We start from the raw sequence: 23577 nt of genomic DNA on the forward strand, positions 1-23577 counted from the left end.
GGGTAAGCTACACATCAAATTGAGTCTTTTGGCAATATTACATAAAATCTGACATGACTTATGAGGTTGTCCATCCTGTCTCATTAATATCTAAATTACTAAATTTCTTTTGCTGATTTTCCTCCACATGTTTATAACATTAAATATGCAAAAAAGTACTTTTTTACTAATGCCCTTATACCAAGTTCTTCACAATTTATTTATTTTTTTTCTTTTTTGCGAGACAGTGTCTCATTCTGTCATACAGACTCTGATCCATCCATCTACTGCAGTGCTGCGATCTCAGCTCACTGCAACCTCCACCTCTGGAGTTCAAGCGATTCTCCCACCTCAGCCTCCTGAGTAGCTGAGATTACAGGCACGTGCCATCATGCCCATCTAACTTGATGGGGTTTCATCATGTTGGCCAGGCTGGTCTTGAACTCCTGACCTCAAGTGATCCTCCCACCTCAGCTTCCCAAAGTGCTGGGATTACTGGTGTGAGCCACTGGGCCTGGCCAGTCTCCATGGTTTAAATATCATTTCAGTATCAGTGTCAAAAATTTGGTGAACATATAAGTTCAAACAAGTCTACAAATCCTGTGATTATGGCCCCAGGAAGTAACAGGCGATTTCCCTTCAGAGAATCAGCATTTTGCCACTCCAGGCCCCCACTTGAGGAGTAGTATACCTAAAATAGCATAGCTAGAGGTTAGGGCTTCCTTAACTTGATTAACCCAATTTAGGGCCCTACTTGAAGCCACAGCAGATTGTACTCAATCTTACTATTTTAAAATGAAGAGTGTATGTGCAAGGTTCCCAGTTTAATAATTTAATAAGCCCACTAAAAAGTGTCTCAGATCTGAGAAACAAGAACTTTTTACAAGAAAAAATTCAAAACTAAAGAACAATCACTTTTAAAGCGCAAAGGAAGGACAACTGAAAAAAGGAACTGTGTGTTTGTAAAAGTAAGAATATTTTCCATCTCTTGGATTTATAGTATATTTCATTTTTCCTGAATAAATCACATAGACATTAATGTACCATTTAAGTTTATTTGCAAATCAAGAACTTAATGACCCCTTGAAACTGAAGGTAATTCTGATATCTATCATATTCATTCTTTTTTACCTTTGGTGGACACTGCAATGAAGCAAATGCACGTGATTATTTTCAGTCTCCTGATGTAGATGGATAAAAAGTACTAGATCCCTATGAATGTGTTTTCACATGATTCTCTACATGTAGTATGGCCACTGTCAAAACTTTGGGAAAATTCTGAATTTTGTTATACTCATATAATCTACATAAAGACAAAGACCAGTTATGTGCCTAACCAAGAGCACCTCATGGCCTGATACCAGCGGAGTGAAGAATTGCAGCTGGACCATTCACCCTCCTGACTCTAGCCTCACCCCACTTCCACTCACCCTCTGTGTCCTTTAGTTCTGAGCCACTGAACCTTATAATTCAGCACCTTCCTCTTTCAGGAGGTCATCCCGGCTTTCCTGGTCTGCTTGTGAACATTCTCACATTTACCCATTTATTTCTATCCTAGGAACCTCGTTTCCCATGCTCTCTATCCCAGATGGCTCATAGTCTTAATAATGCACCAAAGGTGAGGGTGGAAAAGCTGAGCAATGGAACATATTGACCTAGGTTCCCCGAGGAACCAGACACTCATGTGACTGGATGAAAACGAAGGCTCTGGAGCATTGGCTTTCTCATCTGTATAATGGATAAACTATTTCCAAAACTACGTTGTGATTGTGAGAGTCTAAGCATCTAGTGAACCTGGTCAGAGTAAGTGCTCAGCAAATGTTAACTATTTTATTATTAGTAATAATAACTAGTTATTATTGTTAATATTTTACCATCTAGATAGGTATCAATACTTTACCATCTAGATTGTTGGTCAATACTTTACCATCTAGATAGATGTTATCTATTGTTTATCATCATATCATGAATATATTTATATTTTAACAGCAAATGAGACACTGGGGCTCACTGACTTTACCATTCTCATCTAACAGATGGAAGGGAAAGGTGATCTCTACAGCAGCTACTAGCAGAGCCAGGGCTAGGACTCAGCTGCCCCAATTCCCTAATTCCTAACTTGTCCTTGGCACTAGGAAGTTTCTCTCTTGAGTCCTGAGAATCAGAGAATTGATGTTCACCTTATCAAATAAGATCTTTTAAGATTATAAATTCAGCAAGAGAGGAGACTGTTTCATAGTTAGAGTCCCAATTTCCTCTTCATTCTCTTCTGCATTTGGGGGAGTGGAATGCTTTGAGATATCCCTCTAAAGCTTCAAGATACTCTCCTGGGAATGCAAGAGCTTGCCCAGGGTCATTTGATGTCAATGACACACCAATGAAAACAATGCTAAAAATAGCATTAGTTAACATTTTCCAGAATCCACATCTTCCTTAATAGACATTAAAAATCTCTAAAAATGCAAAATTATTTTTTCTTCTGGTTGAGTAGACCCTCTCAACTCTATTCTTTCACTATTATGAGAAAAGCACACTGCTTCCCTACACTCTCACACACCACTTCGGATACCATATGTAAGAATAGTGTCACACTATCCACCCGGAGATAGTGCTAGATCCCAGAGCTTAAGAGCTCTGCCCCACAGAACTGCCCCCACTTCATATGCCAATCACAAGCCCCAGGTTGTGGCCTGTGCTTTTGACCCAACAGCTATAACTTAGTAGTTCCCATGACTCCCATCCTTGGGTTTTATAATTTGGTAAGACAGCTCATAGAATGCAGGGAAATACTTTACTATGTTTACCAGTTTGTTATAAAGGATATTACAAAGGCTGTACATGAACAGCCAGATGAAGAGGTACCAGGAGCAAGATATTGGGTTGAGAGGGGAGAGGGTGGAGCACACAGTTCTCATGACATAAAGCTTTTTCCATGAAAAAGATAATAATATATGTGTATTGATTTCCTAGTACTACTGTAACAAATTACCACAAACCTAGTGGCTTAAAACAACACAAATGTCTCATATAATTCTTAAGGTCAGAAGTCTAAATAGGTGTATTAGGCCATTCTTGCATTGTGATAAATAAATACCTGAAGCTGGGTAATTTATAAAGAAAAGAGATTGTATTGGCTCAGGGTTCTACAGGCCATGCAAGCATGGCACTGGCATATGCATCTGCCTGGCTTCTGGAGAGGGCTTCAGGGAGCTTTTACTCATGGCAGAAGACAAAGCAGGAGCAGGCAAGACACGTGGCAAAAACAGGAGTAAGAGAGAGCACAGAGGTGCCATGCACTTTTAAACAAGCAGACCTCATGTGAACTCAGAGAAAATCTCATTCACCACCAAGGGCATGGTGCTAAATCATTCATGAGGAATCTGCCCCCATGATCCAATCACCTCCCACTAAGACCCATCACCAGCATGGGGAATCACATTTCAACATGAGATTTGGAGATGACAGACACTCAAACTATATCATTCAGCGCCATGGCCCCTAAAATATCATGTCCTTCTCACATTGCAAAATACAATCATCTCTCCCAACAGTTCCCCGAAGACTTAACTCATTCTAGCCCCAATTCAAAAGTCCTAAAGTCCAAAGTCTCGTCTGGAGATGAGTTTCTTCCACCCATGAGCCTGTGAAATCAAAGACAAGTTTCTTACTTTCAAGATACAATGGGGGTACACGCATTAAGTAAAAATTCTTGTTCCAGAAAAGAGAAATCAGCCAAAAGAAAGGGGCTACAGGCCAGCAGGGCAATCATTAAATCTTAAAGCTCCAAAATAATCTTCTTTGACCCCATGTCCCACATTCAGGGCACACTGGTACAAGGGATGGGCTCCCAAGGTCTTGGGCAGCTCTACCCCTGTGGCTTTGGAGGGTGCAACCCCTGTGGCTGCTCTCACAGGTTGTCGAGTTCCTGTAGCCTTTCCAGACCCCCACATTTCCCCTTGGCATTGCCCTAGTAGAGGTTCTCTGTGATGGCTCCATCCCTGCATCAGGTTCTCCCTGAGTACCCAGACTTTCACATACATCCTCTGAAATCTAGGTACAAGTTGTCAAGCATCCTTTACTCTTGCGTTCTGAGCACCTACAGGCTTAACACCATGTGGAAGCCACTAAAACTTATGGCTTGTGCCCTCCAGAGCCATGGCCCAAGCTACAGCTGGGACCCTTTGAGCCAAGGCTGGAGCCAGAGAAGTGAGGATGCAGGGATCAATTTCCTGGATGGCTTAGGCCATTGGCACCTCGGGCCTGGCCCACAAAACCATTCTTTCCTCCTAGGCCTCTGGACCTGTAATGGGAGGGGCTGCCTTGTAGATCCCTAAAATGCCTTCAGGGCCTTTTTCCAATCGTCTTGGCCATCAGCACTTGGCTCCTTTTTAGTCATGCAAATCTCTCTAGTAAGTTGCTGTTCTGCAGCCCACTTGGATGCTTCCTCTAAAACTGGGCTTTTCTTTTCTACCACGTGGCCAGGTTGCAAATTTTTCAAATTTTTATGTTCTGCTTCCCCTTTAAATATAAGTTCCAATCTTAAGTCATTTCTTTGCCCCTATATCTGCCAGTCCACCTCTTAAAGGCTTTATGGCTAAGAAATTTTTTCTGCCAGATACCCTAAATCATCACTCTCAAGTTCAAAGTTCCACAAATCCTTAGGACATGAACACAATGCAGGCAAGTTCTTTGCTAAAGCAGAACAAGGGTGACCTTTGCTTTAGTTCCCAGTAAGTTCCTCATCTTCATCTAAGATCATATCAGCCTGGCCTTCACTGTTCATATCTCTATCAGCATTTTGGTCACAACAATATGACCAGTGTTTAAGAAGTTTCAAATTTTCCTCATCGTCCTGTCTTCTCCTGAACCCTCCACACTCTTCCAACCTCTGTCTGTTACCCAGTTCCAAAGCTGCTTCCTCATCTACAGATATCTTTATAGCAATGCCCCACTCCTTGGTTCCAATTTTCTGTATTAGGCTGTTCTTGTGTTGTTATAAAGAAATATCTGAGACTGGGTAATTTATAAAGAAAAGAAGTTTAATTGACTCAAAGTTCTGCAGGCTGTGCAAGCACGGCACCAACATCTGCATTTGTTTGGCTTCGAATGAGGCCTCAGGGAGCTTTCACTCATGGTGGAAGGTGAAGTGGGAGCCAGCACATCACGGGAGAGTGGGAACAAAAGAGTGAGGTGGGAAGTGCCACACACTTTGGTGATAAGTGAGTTCTTGCTCAGAGTTTCACGGAAACTCACTGAATTTGCATGAAACTCTGAGCCAGAACTCCCTTATAACCAAGGAGATGGTGCCAAACCTTTCATGAAGAATCTGCCCCCAGAACCAATTACCTTCCACCAGGTCACACCTCTAACATTGGGAATCACATTTTAACTGAGATTTGGAGGGAACAAATATCCAAACCATATCAATGGGTCTCTAGGTTAAAAGCAAGGTGTCCGGAGGGCCGTGTGCCTCCTGAAGTCTTCCATCTTCTAGAGACTGCTCACTTTCCTTGGCTTGAGGCTCCTTCTACTGTCTTCAAAGCCAGCAATGGTGCCTGGAGACCTTCTTGCACTACAGCTCTCTGACCTCTCCTGCCATGGTGCCTGGAGACCTTCTTGCACTACAGCTCTCTGACCTCTCCTGCCATGGTGCCTGGAGACCTTGCACTACAGCTCTCTGACCTCTCCTGCCTTCCTCTTCCACTTTTATGGACCCCTGTGATTACACTGGACCGAGCAGAATAATTTCAGATATTCTCCTTATTTAAGGTCAGCTGATTAACAACCTTAATTCCATCTGTAACCTTCATTCTTCTTTGCCATGTGAGGTAATATGGGTTCTGGGGATTAGAATGTGGACATCTTTGGAGGAGCCATTATTCTGTTTTCCATAGGATGTAAAGTACCTGTTTAGTTCTAGTAGTTTTCTGTCATAGAGAATTTATTTTTTCAACTGAAAACACAGACAGCCTAATTAAAACTTAATTTAATGCTAATACAGCAAATGAGTTTACCGCTTTGTGTTGAATTGCTTCACCAATTCTGGGCTTCCTGAGAAAATCTTCTCTAACACCCCCATTTCACAGATGAGCACCTGGGGCTCTTTGACTCACATGGCATTTAACAACCAAGACAAAATTGGAATCTGGTATACTGTGAAGTCGTTTCTCCTTATCACATTCCACCATCATGAAGCCCCTTGAAGTTACTGATCCAAAAAATGGTGACTCTCCCCTGATTCAACAGAGTGGACTGACCTACAAGGCAGCCTGCACTGGCTGATCAAAACACCCATGTATATTCCAGACAAAATTCGTGGAAAGCACAATTTTGTTTTAATGCTAGGACAGAAAAAAATTTCATCAGCATTCAGAGTATTTTTTTTTAATTCTGACATGTATACACAAGCATTTCATCCTTTGTATAATCAAAGGCCTTCATACAATAAAACTACTGGGTTGGTGCAAAAGTAATCACAGTTTTGCATCAACCTGATACATCTATCAAGTTTTGAAGGGAAAAGATTTTATTCAAGAATCTTGTCAGCTGAGCACAGTGGTTCATGCCTATAATCCCAACCCTTTCGGAGGCTGAGGCAGGTGGATTGCTTGAGCCCAGGGGTTCAAGACCAGCCTGGGCAACATGGCAAAACCCCGCCACTACAAAAAACACAAAAATTAGACAGGCCTAGTGGCACACACATGTAGTCCCAGTTACTTGGGAGTCTGAGGCAAGAGAATGCATACCCCAGGAAGTTGAGGGTGCAGTGAGCCATGATCATGCCACTGCACTCCAGCCTAGGTGACAGAGCAAGACTTGTCTCAAAAACAAAACAAAAATGCAAATTCTGTGGCCCAAAAAATTGTTGTCTATATGTGAAGGGACCTGAAAGAAGCTTTGAGAAAGCACATAGGCATCCCTGGGCATATTTGTTCAGGATCTACTTCAACTTACTAAGAGAAAAACCCTACAACATAATATGATAAAATTTCTATAACCCCACTCTAAAATCACAGGTGACACCAATAAAAACTGGGAAGTGGGCCTAGATACAATATGGAAACTAAAGTCTACTAATCTTCTCACTTTACATAGATGCGAATCAGTATTTAGTGCTTTTATTTTTATGTAGGTAGTTTAATCAACATTAATGTGTTTAAAATACTAATATTATTAAAAGCATTTTGATAACAAAGTATATTACTAGTAGAATTTAAAATAAAATTGCTACAGAAAAGAGCAAAGAAAACATAGTTCATATTTTTTATAAACTTACTAGGGAAATAGCAGGAAAAAAATTTTTTTAATGAAATAAGATAAAGAAAGGAAGCACAATTACATCAGTAATAATAACATAAACATCTACCCTAAACTGCAAGTAAAAGACAGCCACATGGTTTGATTTGGTTAGTTCAAGTGGTGAGTTAATCAAATTCAACCTAGTATTATTTAAAAGCCCTAACACTTAAAATAAATTGGCACATAAGTGTTATTAAGTGATTAGGCAAAGATGTAACGGCTAAAGGCAAGAAGAAATCAAATAAATATAAGAAGAGAAAATAGAAATTTTCATATTCTTATCAGGCAATGGAGAATTAAAAGAAAAAGCCATCTCCTGAAATGAAGAGAGTTATAGTATTTTGATAATAAAATCCAAAAGGAAAACATGAAAGTCATAAATCTTTATGCTCCAAATAATATTGTTCAAAATATAGTAATCACAAATCATTAGAGGAATAAAGATAAGTTAACAGTAGTGGGACCTTCCTCCATCTTTCACAGTTGAAGTATACAAACATATATACACCTGGGTGGGGTGTAGAGAAAGAAGTTCCAAATAACAATAAGATTTATTAGGTTTACAGAAAGTTTGGTGTCTTATGAGAGAAAAGGATGATATATTTCCTATCAAGCTTACAAAGAATATTGGCAAATACTAATTATGTAGTATGCTAACTCTTATAAGCCCAAAAAATAGAAAAAAAGACAGTCCAAAATTATCACATCACAAATTATTCTCTACAAAAAAATTGCACCACAGTGGCTCAGGCCTGTAATCCCAGCACTTTGGGAGGCTGAGGTGGGTGGATCACCTGAGGTCGGGGGTTCAAGACCAGCCTGACCAACATGGAGAAATTCCGTCTCTACTAAAAATACAAAATTAGCCAGGCATGGTGGCACATGCCTGTAATCCCAGCTACTCAGGAGGCTGAGGCAGGAGAATTGCTTTAACCCAGGAGGTGGAGGTTACAGTGAGCTGAGATCACCCCATGGCACTCCAGCCTGGGCAACAACAGCAAAACTCCGTCTAAAAAAAAAAAAAAAAAAAAAACAAAAAATAATTGCACTAAAAATCAAGCACACCATTAAGGATTATTTTAACACTAATAAAAGTGAAAACATAATTTATAAAAACGTCTGGAATGCTGAAACAGTTATATACCAAAGCAAATTTATAGCTTGTAAGCCTTTTATCAGGACATCAGAAAGAATGAAAATTACTAAAATAAGTGTTCAATTTTTAAAAATGGAAAAACAAGAACAAAGACAATTTAAGGAAAACAAAAACAGGGAAAAATAACAGCAGAAATTAATGAATTAGAAAATAAATTATAGATAAAATAAACAAATCTAAGAGTGGATTCTTTGTAGAAAAAAAATTTCTGATCAAACATTTAGCAGGCCTAATCAAATAGAAAAGAGAAAAAACACACATACATAAAACTGGGAATAACAAAGAATATGACCACAGACATAAGTAAAAATTGTGTAATATCATATTCTGACAAATTAAAATTTTAAATTAAACAGATGATTGGTAAAGAAAACATAAAAGATGCCAAAAAGCTTAATGAATAAATAACTAGGGAAGAAAATTTCACAATTTTCTAAAATTTCTTGTAGAGAAAAATGGAAGAATTTTCCATTTTTTTATGCCAATCTCTACAAGAATATTTGAAAAAGTGAAAAACACCAGAAATATAAATCTACGGGCCAATCTTCCTCATAATTATAAATGAAAAAATTCTAAATCAAATATTGACAATTTAATTTGGAAATGAGTCTAAAAATATTATATCATGTTCAAGAATAATTTCCTCTAAGAATGAAAAAATTATTTACTATGGAAATTTCAAAAGAATTCACTGCATTAGGTCAAAAGAGAAGATGCTCAAGGGTATTAATTTATTAGAGACCAAAATGTATTTGACATGTATATAGCATCTGATACTGATTTTCTCAGCCTTTTAATAAAGGTAGACATCCATATGTCTTAAGATGATAAAGACCACTATTGCTCACTGTTAGCCAGTGGTCTTTAATGCTAAAACACTAGAGATATCCATATTAATATCTGAAAAATACATGATACCTTCTATAATCACTATTGTTAAAAATTGTTCTAAATGTTCTGGCATTGCAAAAATACTCTTTAGAGGCAAGTCACAGTCTATAAATATGGTGGAAAAAGAGGCAAGTTATTAGAAAAAGAAAATTACAAAACTTAACTGAGGGATGAAAAAGAACTGGATGAAAGAAGTGACAAATTATATTTTAGAAAAGAAATATATTAAAATTCTTCCCCCAAATAATTAATAGGCATAATTAATTTTGTTTAAATCCAGTAAGATTTTTGGAAACATGGTAATTAAAAGCTAAAGTACATCTGGGAGAATGGAATACTTAATAATTGACCATTCAGTTAGAAAAGCAAGAGATATAGCAGTTGATTTCAGAAAATATATGAAATTTATTAATATGTAGTATAATTATATGTAGAAGCATATATATTATAATATTAGTTAAAATGACAAAAATGAAAACAAATTTGAAGGTGCAATACAATACTCTAAACCTAGAATACTAGGTATAGAAATTATGAAATAACTATATAGAGATTTCAAGGCAGATGTTAAACATCATGCAGAAAAATATTATACCAGTAAGTCCATGTTCACATATTTAAAATGATCCCAATCCTACAAATATATATGCACATAAACTATATATGTAATACATAAAATATATTTGTGCTGTACCCAAAACATTTTTTACTTATTAAAAAAATGCTGCAGTGTGATATCAGCCATAACAATCCACATCAACGATGTGACATTGCTATGCTTATTCTCTCTAAATGACATGTTTTTGGATGACTATTATTTTCTTTTTGTGCTTTTCTGTATTTTTCATATTTTCTGAAAGGAATGTTATAATATCAGAAAAGATATTTTGTATGAATAACACCATACTAGTATTGTGCATAATGTTTTGCATAATTCTAATTTTTTAATCACAGAAATCTTTGAAAATCTTATAAAATTGTTAGCACTTTCTCCAGAAAAAATAAACGCATTATATACAAGTAAGCCTCAAATTTTACATAACGTTACAGATTTTATAGGTCCACTGAAGCCCATTCAATGGCTCTAGGTGAGAAACAGACTGTGGAAAAGTTCAAAGAAATTCCTTACGCATTATCTCAATGGAGTCTCATCAAAACTTTGTAGACAGGAATAGCTACTACTTTTGCCAATTTAAGAATGAATAAATGATGTCTCCGAGAGGTAAAGAACACACAGTTGACAGGGACAGAATTCACACCAGTGGCCACGTCCTGTTGCCTTAGCACTGTGAGTTTCATGTCATAGCACAGGGTGGTTTATTATACACGGAACAGGATATTGTCAAATAACAAAACCAGACCTTCAATCCTGATTCACCCGTGAAATTTTGAAAAACCTCCTGACTTTACCATGCCTTGGTTTCATCATCAATAAAGTAGAGATAATAACACTTGCCCTGCATATCCCCCAGAGTTGTTATGGAGATAAAATGTAGGGGGAAGCACTTGCAAACATAATTTATCTTTATTATTATTAATACATAAACGTGTCTATTATGCATCTATTACAACTCAGGCCAGCACTGGGGTAAGTGCTGATGGGACCTAGGTGGGGGAGAAAAAGACAGAGCATCTTACTAAAAGGCAATTAAAATGCACCATTCTAGTTCAAAAAGTCTGTTTCCATGAGTAATTAGCAATCTATTATGCATCTGACAATGGTTTATTGGCTATTACATCAGTTCCGTGTGGCCATCCTGTGAAGTGAATCAACATAGCAGGGAGTTCCCAGCTTTAAAAAATGTTTGCTTTCACAGGTATCTGTCTAATTTATGTCTGTGATTTACTTTTAATGATTAAAATTTTAAGTTAATTTTGAAGTCTACTCTTTTTCCACTGCATTCACCACAGACTTGCTGAAGACTCCAGGACAATTAAGGCACATAAAAGCATAACAAAGCTCCCTCTCCCTATTTGACCCTATCAGGCTTCATATTCTTACTGTCAGAGGTAATTCACATGCCTTGATACCCTGGATACTTTGTTTGCATAAGTAGGCTAGGTCTTTCATAAATGTGAGTTGAGTTGCAGTGTGTGAATAAGATGCTGAGCTAGTGGTCTCTGAGGTGAGAACACTTCATGCAACTCAGTTTTCTCGTCAGTAATCTGGGTATCATGAAGCCTATTTTAATGGGAAAAGTCTCTGTAAATTACAATGGCCCATGAAAGTGGAATAAAACATGATTTTTTGCATTTAGAACTTCCCTGAGCCAGTTCCTTCCAATATCTTCTTCATCACAAATAGTCTATGACATCACCTAATGTACTTAACAGTCTGCCTCTAAAACTGAACTGAGACTCACGACCGATGTTCTTGTTTTGGGTTTTTGCTGCGGATTGCACTCACCTATTTCGATACCCCTTGTCCACTATTCACCAGGGGATGGGCCATCTGGATCCATTATCTGTTTTATTTCTTATGTACCCCACAGAACGGTAGTTAAAGTGAAAAACTTTATGAGCTGATCCTTTCATCCTTAGTCACAACCCTTCTAGAGTTGCTCCAAAGTGACAGTTACAGAGCCTGTAAGTGTGAGATCACTCCAGGCTGCTCTTCTAACCTCTAAATGGAGTCAGTCCTCAGGGATGGATGGAATTTCACTGCATTTTCCCATTTCATTTGTATAATGAAATCATTGTTTGGCCTTTCGTTCTGTACTTTTGCCCTTTTTGGTCTTAAGGTGGACCATTCAGTAGCCCCTTCCTATTTCTCTACGAAAACTAAGAATCATAAATGGATTCTCATCAAATCTCAACAATTTCATGTATTTGTAAAAATATCACATCAAATACATTCCGCCTTCACAGCAGTATCTATTTGTTATATACTTGCATGTATTTATATACACATAGAAGTGAATATGTATATAAATCTATAATGTGCGGACGTGGTAAAACTCAAACCGTCACCAGAAAAATCAGTCGCTTATCATCACTGACTGGGTCAGTTGTGTGATGATATGATCCATGTATGATCGGATTCAACTCCAAAGAGCAGCATGCAATGAAACATTAGCCTTCCCTGGAATCACCTGGGGTACTTGTTAAAATAGAGACAATCATACCTCGCCGCAGAATTACAGGTGGTTATGGAACAGAGATAAAGTTTTTAAAAAATGTATTTGTTGATTTATAGCCAAAATCTCCCCCAATGTTACATGGAGGGCAACAAAAGGGAGAGTTGTTGAGTAAATTACACAATATTCATTTAATGGGAACCCCGCAGTGATTAGCAAGAAGCCTATTAAACAGAAAAATGCATGTGGTATTATGATAAATAAAAAGCCAACATAATAATTGATGGATCAGAGAAAAAGGTCAGCAGTAAATCAACATACTTGGGAAGCTTTAGTTTTGAGCAAAGATGATCATTCAAATCAGTAGGGAAATAATGTATTATCTAAGAAATAGTGGTGAGGCATCTAAGTAGCTACCTAAAAAATTGTAACCTCCTTTACACGTACACCAGCACAAATTCCAGAATGAATGAAAGTAAAGCCATAAAAGCAATAAAGGAGAGCATAGAAAATATTACAATCTCAAAATAAGAGAGTTTTCCAACTATAATATAAAACCCAAAAGACAATAAAACATACTGATCAATCCAACTGTGTCAAGGCCTGTCTTTATATGCTCTTTCTCCCCAAATAAACACCATCAACAAAATAAAAAGACAACATACTGGAGAAAATATTTACAACTCTTAATGTACAGGGCTAATTAATACATGAGTCATTAAAAGTCAATATTTTTAAAATTCCATTAAAAATGGGTAGATGACAGAAAAACATATAGAAAATAAAATATGATAGCTTTTCATCATATACAAAGTTTCTCAACCTTATTCTCAGAAATAGACAACAAAACTTCAGGAAGATACTATATTTCACTTATCAGGTTAACAAAGATCAAAAGCTTGATGACACACTATGTTGTGGAGAAATGAGCACTGCCATTCATTGCTGGTGGGCATGCAAACTGGCAAATCTCTAGTCAATTAAAATATAAAACGCACACACTATTTGACCCAGCACTTCCATTTCCCATGAATTTCTCATGCAGTTGAGAATTTAAATTTTAAAGGAAAATGATAACTCTTTCTTGGTCATAGTCCTAAGGTATCAACAAGTCACTACCACAACTTGCTATAAAGACATCAAAATTGGCCGGGCACAGTGGCTCATGCCTGTAATCCCAGCATTTTGAGAGGCTGAGGCAGGCAGATCATGAGGTCAAGAGATGGAGACTGTCCTGGCCAACACGGTGAATACCCTCTCTACTAAACATACAAAATTAGCTGGGCGTGGTGGTGCACACCTGTAGTCCCAGCTACTCAGGAGGCTGAGGCAAGAGGATCACTTGAACCAGGAAGGCAGAGGTTGCCATGAGCCGAGATCGTGCCATTGCACTCCAGCCTGGCGACAGAGCAAGACTCCGTCTCACAAAAAAAAAAAAAAAAAAAAGACATCAAAATTGATCTGTGACAATCCGCTTTCATAACATACTTCTGCAAGCTAGCCAAGCAGTCCCAGCCATACTTCCGAAATCCAACTATTAGCAACAGGCACACTCCAAATGCCAAGCTTTCATGGCTAAAGGTCAACTAATTTCTAAACACACTTTCCAGTGTTTTAATTCCTGAACTTAATACTTCCCAAACCCTATATATGATCAGCATTTGCTTTGTTTTGACAGAACTGTGTCCTACAAGCAGTGTTGTCTCTTGTTTAGCAAACAATAAAGTCAGGTTTTTGCTTTACATATTGAGTGGTGGCCTTTTCCTTCCATCCAAGAACTAGAATATAGGAGAGACAGCATATGCATAAAGATGTTCTACTCTTTTTCAAAGCATTGTTTAACATAGCAACAGGTTGCAAACAATGTAAATAATCTCGAAAGACCAGTAAATTAGAAAAACAGAAACATCAGATGTGTCCTGGAAAGGGAAGTAGCTGGCATGGGGCAAAGGAAGGAAGGAGAGACCAATACATTTCATATACACAATTTTGGAGTTCATAACATTTTGCCCCATAGGCAGATATTACATATTAAAAAGCAAGTTATTTAAAGTCAGAATTTTAAATTGTATGTGTAAAAGAAAAAAATACATATGAAGTCGGTAACAAACCAGTAACTGTTGCTATGCTAAATTATCGGTGGAATAGTTGTTTCAATGTCTCTTTCCCTAAACATTTCATAATGTTGTGACATAACTTGTAATTTTAAATGGAAATGATTTATAAATGTCATGCACAATATCAAACCAAAATGCAGCAAATGAGATTATTCCACTGCAAATGAGATATTCCAACTGCAAGTTGGCATATAACCACAATACTGTAGGAGCATAAAGCTAATTTCTCTCATTAGGAGAAATAACCAAGGAGAAAAGAGGAACTAGAGAAGTCCAATTACATTGCATGAGAGAAACTGACAGAACAAAATCTTCCTGTAACATTAAAAGGCTTCAAACAAAGCCCAAAACCTCTGTGAGACTTGGAGCTAACACTTCCATTCCCAACAGCTTGGAGAGCAACACTCTTGTTGCATTGGAACTCAGGTGCAACTACAGACACATGCATTACTTGTCTATTTTTGCAAGTAAATAGTTGCAAAATAGACAAGTAATGCATGTGTATTGCAAACTTTGCAATTACCTGTCTATTTTTAAAAGTTAACCTAGTAAAGAGTAGATACATATTTTGCTTTATTTTAAATTAATTCTTTCTCCCTGATATGCAAGTCCAGGAAAGATCCCAGCAGCCTCTACTTCCAGAAGACAGCTACATGTACAGCACAATACCAATCAGAAATGACATCTCTCAATATCACATTTGCTGAGTCACTCAAGTACTCAAAAAGAAAAAAAAAATAGACCTTAATTTTCTTACCACTTTGCCGTGTGCTCTTGGAGTTCAGAAGCCAGGTTAAGCTTTCTTCTTTCAACTGGAGAACTCTAAAAGGGGAGAAATAGTAAAATAATTGAAATCATGTTGCTTAAAAGCTATCCTGAGCTGTTGAGCGGGGAATAAAATAGTACATTAAAATGATCCAAAGTATCAAACAGAACTATTTTCATCCATCATTGGATAGTGACACATTACTCAGACTGTGCCGACTTGCAGGGTGAGGTTAAGTTGCAGGGTTTCAGCCACCCATTTATCCTAAGGTAACTCACAAGGCCTATTTGTATTATTCCATCACTCAAGACAACTTTAATCCAGTCCCCCATTCCATTTTCATTTCTAGTCTTGAAATACTTAATACAGGGTAAATTGATTATAGAAAAAAGTAACACTCTTGGCATAGAATTTAATTTTGCAGTTTATTCATTTTAATTGGTGTCTACACTCAAAACGTTTGACAAACAAGAAATCTGAAAGCTCTGATAATTAAATAGTTAATCCAAACTTCCTCCTGTATGAAAAATTGTAATTTTTAGGACTAAAACCAAAAAGCAAACTTTGGATATATTTGTATTTCTTTTCATGTTTGAGAAATCACTTAAATGATCACTCATATCAGTCTTATACATAAAATTTATAGTTCTAAAAGTTTTTTTCAAAGGCTATCATTAGGCGATCTGGCACTATCTAATAAAATTAAAAATACGTAAGGCCAGGCACCATGGCTCATGCCTGTAATCCCAGCCCTTTGGAAGGCCAAGGTGGGGGCACTGCTTGAGCCTAGGAGTTCAAGACAAGCCTAGGCAACATAGAGAGAGACCTAGACTCTACAAAAAATTTTAAAAATTAACCAGGCATGGGTGTGCATGCCTGTAGTCCCAACTACTTGTGAGGCTGAGGCAGGAAGATTGAGTTCACAAAGTTGAGGCTGAAGTGAGTGGTGATTATGCCACTGCACTCCAGCCTGAGTGACAGAGCAAAACCCTGTCCCAAAAAATAAAATAAAATTCTTATGCTACAATTCCATTTCTGGGGATCTGTAAAGGCACATGTACCATGATACTCATTACAGCATTGCTATTTGGAGGTCAAGAACTAGAAACCGTGTTAATGCCCATAGATGAAAGAATGGTGGGATAAACCCATGGAGCAATGTTATATCCACTGGACAGAACATGAAGCATTCATTAAAAGTAATTAAATAGCATTAATTATATGTTAAAGAATCTTGTCAATGATTTTGATTGGGAAAAGCAGTAGGTAGAAAGAAAACAAAATGGTTACTATACATATATATATATATATATATATATATATATATATATATCTACACACACATACATATATAAACAAATTGTAAAACTAAGCCTTCATATCAGTTATTCCCAATCAAGAGTGATATTGCCTGCCAGGGACATTTCGTGATGTCTGGAGACATCAAAGCTGTGGGGAGCATGCTCTTAGCATCTGGTGGGTGGAGGCCAGGGATGCTGCTGAACATGCCTCAGTGCACAGGACAGCCCCCACCACAAAGACTTATCTGGCCCACGTGTCAACAGCACTGAGGCTGAGACATTCCTGTATGTGGACATGATATGATTTTATAATTAAATTACATCAGTATAGAAAATGTGTGGAAGCTCACACACCAGGTTGTCCATGTAGCTCATCTAGCAAGAGATATGAGCAGGGATGAAGGCTGAGATGCTAGTGGAGAGGAAGAAGTAGTAGACGGAGGTGCCCAGGGTAGGGTCAGCTTTATAATACAATCTTATCTCTTATATCTTGTTATGCTTCAGCTCTGTGTCCCCACCCAACTCTCATCTTGTAGCTCTCATAATTCTCACGCACTGTGGGAGGGACCCAGTGGGAGATGATTGAATCATGGGGGCAGGTCTTTCCCATGCTGTTCTTGTGATAGTGAATGCGTTTCATGAAATCTGATGGTTTTAAAAAGGGAAGTTTCCCTGAACAAGCCCTCTCTTTGCCTGCCGTCATCCACATAAGATGTGACTTGCTTGCCTCCCGCCATGATTGTGAGGCCTCCCCATAAATGAAACTGTAAGTCCAATTAAACCTCTTTCTTTTGTAAATTGCCCGGTCTCGGCTATGTCTTTATCAGCAGTGTGAAACAGACTAATACATACCTGTATCAAACTACCCTGAAATAACTACTGTCATGTTTCTTTTTGTTCCTTAGATGCAGCAAAGTAAAGGCATAACTTTAAAATTTCACTAAACCACACTCTTCCCAGATAAAAGAAAAATAAACCCAACTTGGAAGGAAACCCCAACTTAAAGGCCATCAAAGGGAGAGAAATGATAACAGCCAGCCTGGCCTTTGGCCAATCTTTGTACAATATTGCTTCGATTCTCCTAAATAATCTTGTTGATTTCAATTAATTTGAACTGGCCTCACCCTCTTCCACTGTTCATATAAGTAGTTTGGTATTTTTATTACACAATAGTGAATTCAATTTTAAATAGAGCAGAGCACCAAAAATATGAAAAGTCACTCATTAACTTTGCATAGACGTGAGTATGGTTGGTGTCATCGTTCCACTTTTCCTCCTAGCAAATTCACAAGATACACTTCAAAATGAGTATTCTGCCTTATGTCAGATATGAACCACACCTAGTCAATGCCATTTATGAATTAAGAAGTAGTACTTTTTGTCATCTTTCCTAAACTGTTAGTCTTCAGGTGTTTTGTGTAGATTTTAGCAAAATCACAGAGCTTCATTGTATTCTGAGTAAACCCCTCTTTGATGTAAGCCCTTGTGAGGCTTGTATATGGCTATATGGCATTACTGTCAGACATCAGCACCACCAAGAAAAAGTACCTATTCTCACTAAATGCCACATGTCAGGTTACTGCATACACATAAAATGCCAGGATCACAGAGGGTGATATGGGAGGCCAAACCGATCCTCACCATTCAACAGAGGAAAAGAACATTTTTTTTGTACTCCTATTTCTACCTCTTCCCAGGCCCTTGCCCCTTGATTCCATTCATCCTGCTCTTACTGGGGTGATAAATTCTCCTTCTCCCATTTTTTGCTCCCATCAGTTCTTCTCTCACTCCTTCCCCATAATTTTATTTTATTGTGGAACATGTCCTTACTGGCCTGTAATGTTTTGTAATTCTCAGCATAAAGTATTTTTCCACCTGAAGTCTCCTTACCCAAATATCTATCCTCAAGCTATTGTCTGCTTGCACTTCCCATCTCATGAAGATGCTGTCACTAGTCCCGCCTACATATCCATACTCATTTGTGTGCACTAAGTGCTTGTTTTCTGATTACCCCTCTGAGGAGATGACACCACAACCCTTTGATGCCCACTCTGTTCTGATTCTCAAGGTCTATTTTAACTTTCTTGGTTATGTCACAAAACACAGATTATAAGACTATCAGAGTACAGCCGGGAGCACTGGCCCGCAGTAGCCAATAGGTTTCAATTCCCCTGCTAATGCCATTCATTGGAAAGTGTGTTTTTGCAGTGTCCAGAGGAATGCCCCGTGGGGGAGGCCATCATGATGCATCGGCAGTGTTGGCATCGGTAGAAGTGGGTAGTGGCAGTGGACATGGCCAGCATCTGTTCATTGCCCCAAAACCAGTCATAAGGGATCTTTCAATGACAGGGAAAATCTAGGGCATATGTGCCTGTTCTATGTACCTGAAGTGCATTTAAGAGTGTGGATATATACATAGATATGCACACAAACTACATGTGTGTGTCTCCAATGTGGAAAAGACCAAAGGTGTTTGTAAGCTGTAGACAAGATACTAGCAGAGATTTCTTCTTGTTTCTTCCATATTTTCCAGTAAAGTCCAAATTCCTTCCTGACATAAACTTCCTCCCTAGCCTTCTTTTGGGCAACGCTTTGAAGAGCCACCCAGAACATGCTTCTTGCCAGCTCTCATGACTGGTTCCTTCACTGTATGCAAGTGTCTGCTCAAAGGTCACTGTGATGGTTAATATTAGTGTCAACTTGATTGGATTTGAAGGATACCTAGATGGCTAGTATTGTTTTTGGATGTGTCTGTGTGAGTTTGCCAGAGGAGACCGACATTTGAGTAGGTGGAATGGGAGAGGAAGACCCACCCTCAGTATGGGTTGGCACCACCCAACTGGCTGCCAACATGGCTAGAACAAAGCAGACAGAAGGGATTTGCCTTGTCTCGGGTAAGACTTTGGACTTAAGACTTTTGAGTTAATGCTGGAATGAGTTAAGACTTTAAGGGACTGTTAGGAAGGCATGATTGTATTTTGTAATGTTAGAGGGACATGAGATTTGAAGGGGCCAGGGCCAGAATGATACAGTTTGAATCTGTGTCCCCACTAAATCTCACGTGGAATTGTAATCCTCAATGCTGGAGGAAGGACCTGGTGGAAGGTGGTTGGAATATGGAGGCGGAGTTTCCATGAATGGTTTATCACCATCCCCTTAGTGCTATTCTTGTGATAGTGAGTGAGTGAGTTATCACAAGACCTGGTTGTTATACAAGTGTGTGGCACCTCCCTACTGTCTCTTTTCCTCCTGCTCCAGCCATGTAAGACACCTGCTTCCCCATTACCTTCTGCCATGATTGTAAGTATCCTGAGGCCCCCCGCAAAAGCAGAAGCCACTTTGCTTCCTGTACAATCTGCAGAACCATGAGTCAATTAAACCACTTGATATGGTTTGGCTGTGTCCCCACCCAAATCTCATCTTGAATTGTATCTCCCATAATTCCCACATGTTGTGGGAGGGACCCAGTGGGAGATCACTGAATCATGGTGGTGGTTCCCCTATACTGTTCTCATCGTAGTGAATAAGTCTCATGAGATCGGATTGTTTGATAAGGGGAAACCCCTTTCGCTTGGCTCTCACTCTTCTCCTGTCTGCCACCACATGAGATGTGCCTTTCACCTTCCATCATGATTGTGAGGCCTCCCCAGCCATGTGGAACTGTCAGTCCATTAAACCTCTTTCTTTTGTATATTGCCCAGTCTTGGCTATGTCTTTATCAGTGGCATGAAAACAGACTGATACACTTCTTTTCTTACAAATTACCCAGTCTCAGTTATTTCCTTATAGCAGTGTGAGAATGGACTAATACAGTCACCTCCTCAGAGAAGCCATGTCTGACTACTGTATGAACAGGGCCTGGCCCTGCTTCCTGGCTGTTCAGCCCCAGCCTCACTCTATTCCATAAGCCAGCATCATTTTCTTCACAGCATGTGTTCCCTTCTGATGTAACACTATCGATGTTTGCTGGGTTATGTGAGTCTTAACCCTGTATTCATCCCCTGCCCACGCTCACTGTATTGTGATCACCACCATGGGAAGGGCTGGGCTGTCCTCTTGACCAGGCATCTACCACAGGGAAAGACATAAGGTGGACACTGGACAGAGGTTCATGCAATTTCTTAGTTGATCTGTTTTCTGTATAGATGAGGAAGAAAGGCCCAGAGAGGTGATGCGACCCAGCCAAGGTCACTCAGCAAATACTAATAACTGAACATTTCATTTGAGCCCAGAATCCTTTGTCCTCAAGCATTGGCTCAGATTTAATTTACTTTGTTTTGTCTTTCAGAAAAAACTATAAATAACTGATGCAGACTGTTTTTTCCCCAAGGGAAGCCCAGAAAAGTGACTATATTCTATGAAGAACATAAGTATGTTTCAGTCATGAGCCAGACATTTTCAAGTAATTCTCAGGAATTCTCAGTCCTGACCTTCCTCTTCCCATGGTGAACTCAGAGCCACAAAGTCTGCTGCACACAGAGCTTCTATAGATGCAAATCTGAGAACCTGTTGGCTCAAAGGTATCACTGCCGCTTATACTAAGTTGCTTTGCCTCAGCTCCCAAAAAACTCACTGAAAAAGCAGGCTCAAATTCTAATACCTCTTATCCTGAGTCCCTGAGACAAGTCACCTCCTACCCCCAAGGCCCCCATCATCTCCTTCTCCTTCTTCTTCCTCCTCCTCTGCCTCTTTTTCTTCCTCCTATTCTCTCATTTGGCTCTTCATTTGTGTTTTGATTGTTCCTTGTGCCTAGTTCTTTTACAACATCCATGGCACTTCTCACTGTTAGGTATTTGGTTATATACACGGCGAGCATCCTAGATTTTGGAACCAAGCATGTGCCAAGTGCCTTATATGTTACAAAGTTAATTTATTTAATCATCCCAATAAATTTATGCAGCCAATATTTGTATCCCAGTTATAAAGATTAAGGCAACTGGGTCTCAGAAAGATGAATTCACTTGCCCCCTAACAGAGCTCAGAGACAGCCTGTCCCAAAGTCCAGTTCATCTCTTTACATCATTGTAAGTCACTATAATCCCTTTGTGACTTACATGAAACGCAGAATGGGGAGAGACTGTAGGGAGAATGGGAGACAGGCAGGCAGTATAGAAGAGGTAAGAGCTTGGGCTTTGGAGTAGACTTTGTGTTTGAATCTTTATGAACTATGGACAAGTGATGTAACCATTCCAAGCTTCACAATTATCTTAAAAGCTTTGCAAATCTCTCTTTCAAAAAGTAAAGAGAGAATAATATTTTCCTCATAAAACCGATATATGGCCAGGCATGGTGGCTCACGCCTGTAATCCCAGCACTCTGGGAGGCCAAGGCGGGTGGATCACGAGGTCAGGAGATCAAGACCATCCTGGCTAACACAGTGAAACCCCGTCTCTACTAAAAATACAAAAAATTAGCCGGACATAGTGGCGGACACACCTGTAGTCCCAGCTATTCGGGAGGCTGAGGCGGGAGAATGGCCTGAACCCGGGAGGCAGAGCTTGCAGTGAGCTGAGATCACGCCACCACACTCCAGCCTGGACAACAGAGCGAGATTCCATCAAAAAAAAAAAAAGCTGATATAAGATTAAATAAGAAAATATATGAAATGTATATTTGCCCCCGAGTCTAAAGGATAAGTGATGTGTAAATATATTATCTAGGAAACTCCAGAGGGGCGCCAGTGTGTGCATCGGCAGGGCTGAGTATATGGAGGCCCTGGTGTTGGTCCCGGGTGCAGAACCTTAAGGTGTAACAAGATAGGAGTCCTGAGCTGTTCTGACCCTGGAGATGTGGGCTTAACTACAAGTGCATATTCCCATGTCTTTCCCAGCCACTGACAAGCTGGAATGTCTAAGATCGCCTGGCTGCCAGGAACAGCTGGAAGAACACCAGCATGTGATAGGGGACAGAGATCCAGAGCACTTCAGGAGAACCCGGGGAGCAGGCACCATCTTCCACTGAAGGGGAGGCTGTTACTAATCGTGGAAAATAATTGTTCTCAAAATCCTGGTTCTCTTAAAATGCATCTACCATATTTCATTTTTCTAGTGAGTAGAGTCACCAAATTTAGCAAAGAAAAATGCGGTATAGCTAGTTAAATTTGAACTTTAGATAAGCAGTGAGTGAATTTTTATTGTATTTCTCATGGAATATTTGGTAACCCTAGCTCTGAGCAATGTTGATTTCTAGGTATCCTTTCTCTAGTTTAACCATCACAGATGTGACTGTGTTTGAAAACATTGGTTCCCAGATGTCATAGGAATGGTTGATAAGGGATGGCTCTTAGAACTCTGAATCAAGGAAAGGCCCAGGAACCCACAAGTATTCTACATCTTAACCACTATCCCAAAACAGCATTACTATTGCTATTGCTGTTCTTAACTCTCTCTGTAGTGGCAATGAAAATCCCACATTCTGCACATGTGAAGTGTCTCTCCACTGTACATTGTTTGTTTCCTTTTAATTTTCAAAATTCATATTCTTCCCATTAAAATACCAGACACTCACATTAAGACAGAGTCTCCGTCTGTGGCTCAGGCAGGAGTGCAGTGGTACAATCATAGCTCTCTGCAGCCTTGACTTTCTGAGCTCAAGCAGTCCTCCCAACTCAGCCTCTTCCCTTGTAGTTGGACTATAAATAAGCATGTGCCACAATGCTCAGCTACTTTTTAAATTTTTTGTACAGACAGGGTCTCGCTATGTTGCCCAGGCTGGCCTCAAACTCCTAAACTCAAGCAACCCACCTACCTCAGCCTCCCAGAATGTTGGAATTACACTGCGCCCAGCTCTTTTTTCTAAATAAATAAACAACACTTCGATTTCTGTTTTTAATCACCCCAGCCCCATACGAGATCACTATTAATCGTGGTTGAAATTTCCCACAAAGCCAGTGTTGTCTTGCTTTGCACTATCAAAAGTTACCCCCGTGACCTACAAAGAATTATCGGGTTGGTGCAAAACTCACTGCGATTTTTGCCATTACTTTCAATGG

At 39.1% G+C, this 23577-nt stretch overlaps 1 long non-coding RNA gene across 1 annotated transcript in view; it reads right to left on the bottom strand.

The window, feature by feature from the left end:
- LOC103888890 (uncharacterized) overlaps window positions 1-23577 on the bottom strand; it is a 206271-nt gene that overhangs the window by 74684 nt on the left and 108010 nt on the right. The window contains exon 3 of the long non-coding RNA XR_002912771.3: window positions 15277-15341. This is a non-coding gene — a long non-coding RNA (uncharacterized LOC103888890). The remainder of the gene's footprint in view (window positions 1-15276; window positions 15342-23577) is intronic.

Source organism: Pongo abelii, chromosome 22, assembly GCF_028885655.2.
Source record: "Pongo abelii isolate AG06213 chromosome 22, NHGRI_mPonAbe1-v2.0_pri, whole genome shotgun sequence".
NCBI lineage: Eukaryota > Metazoa > Chordata > Mammalia > Primates > Hominidae > Pongo > Pongo abelii.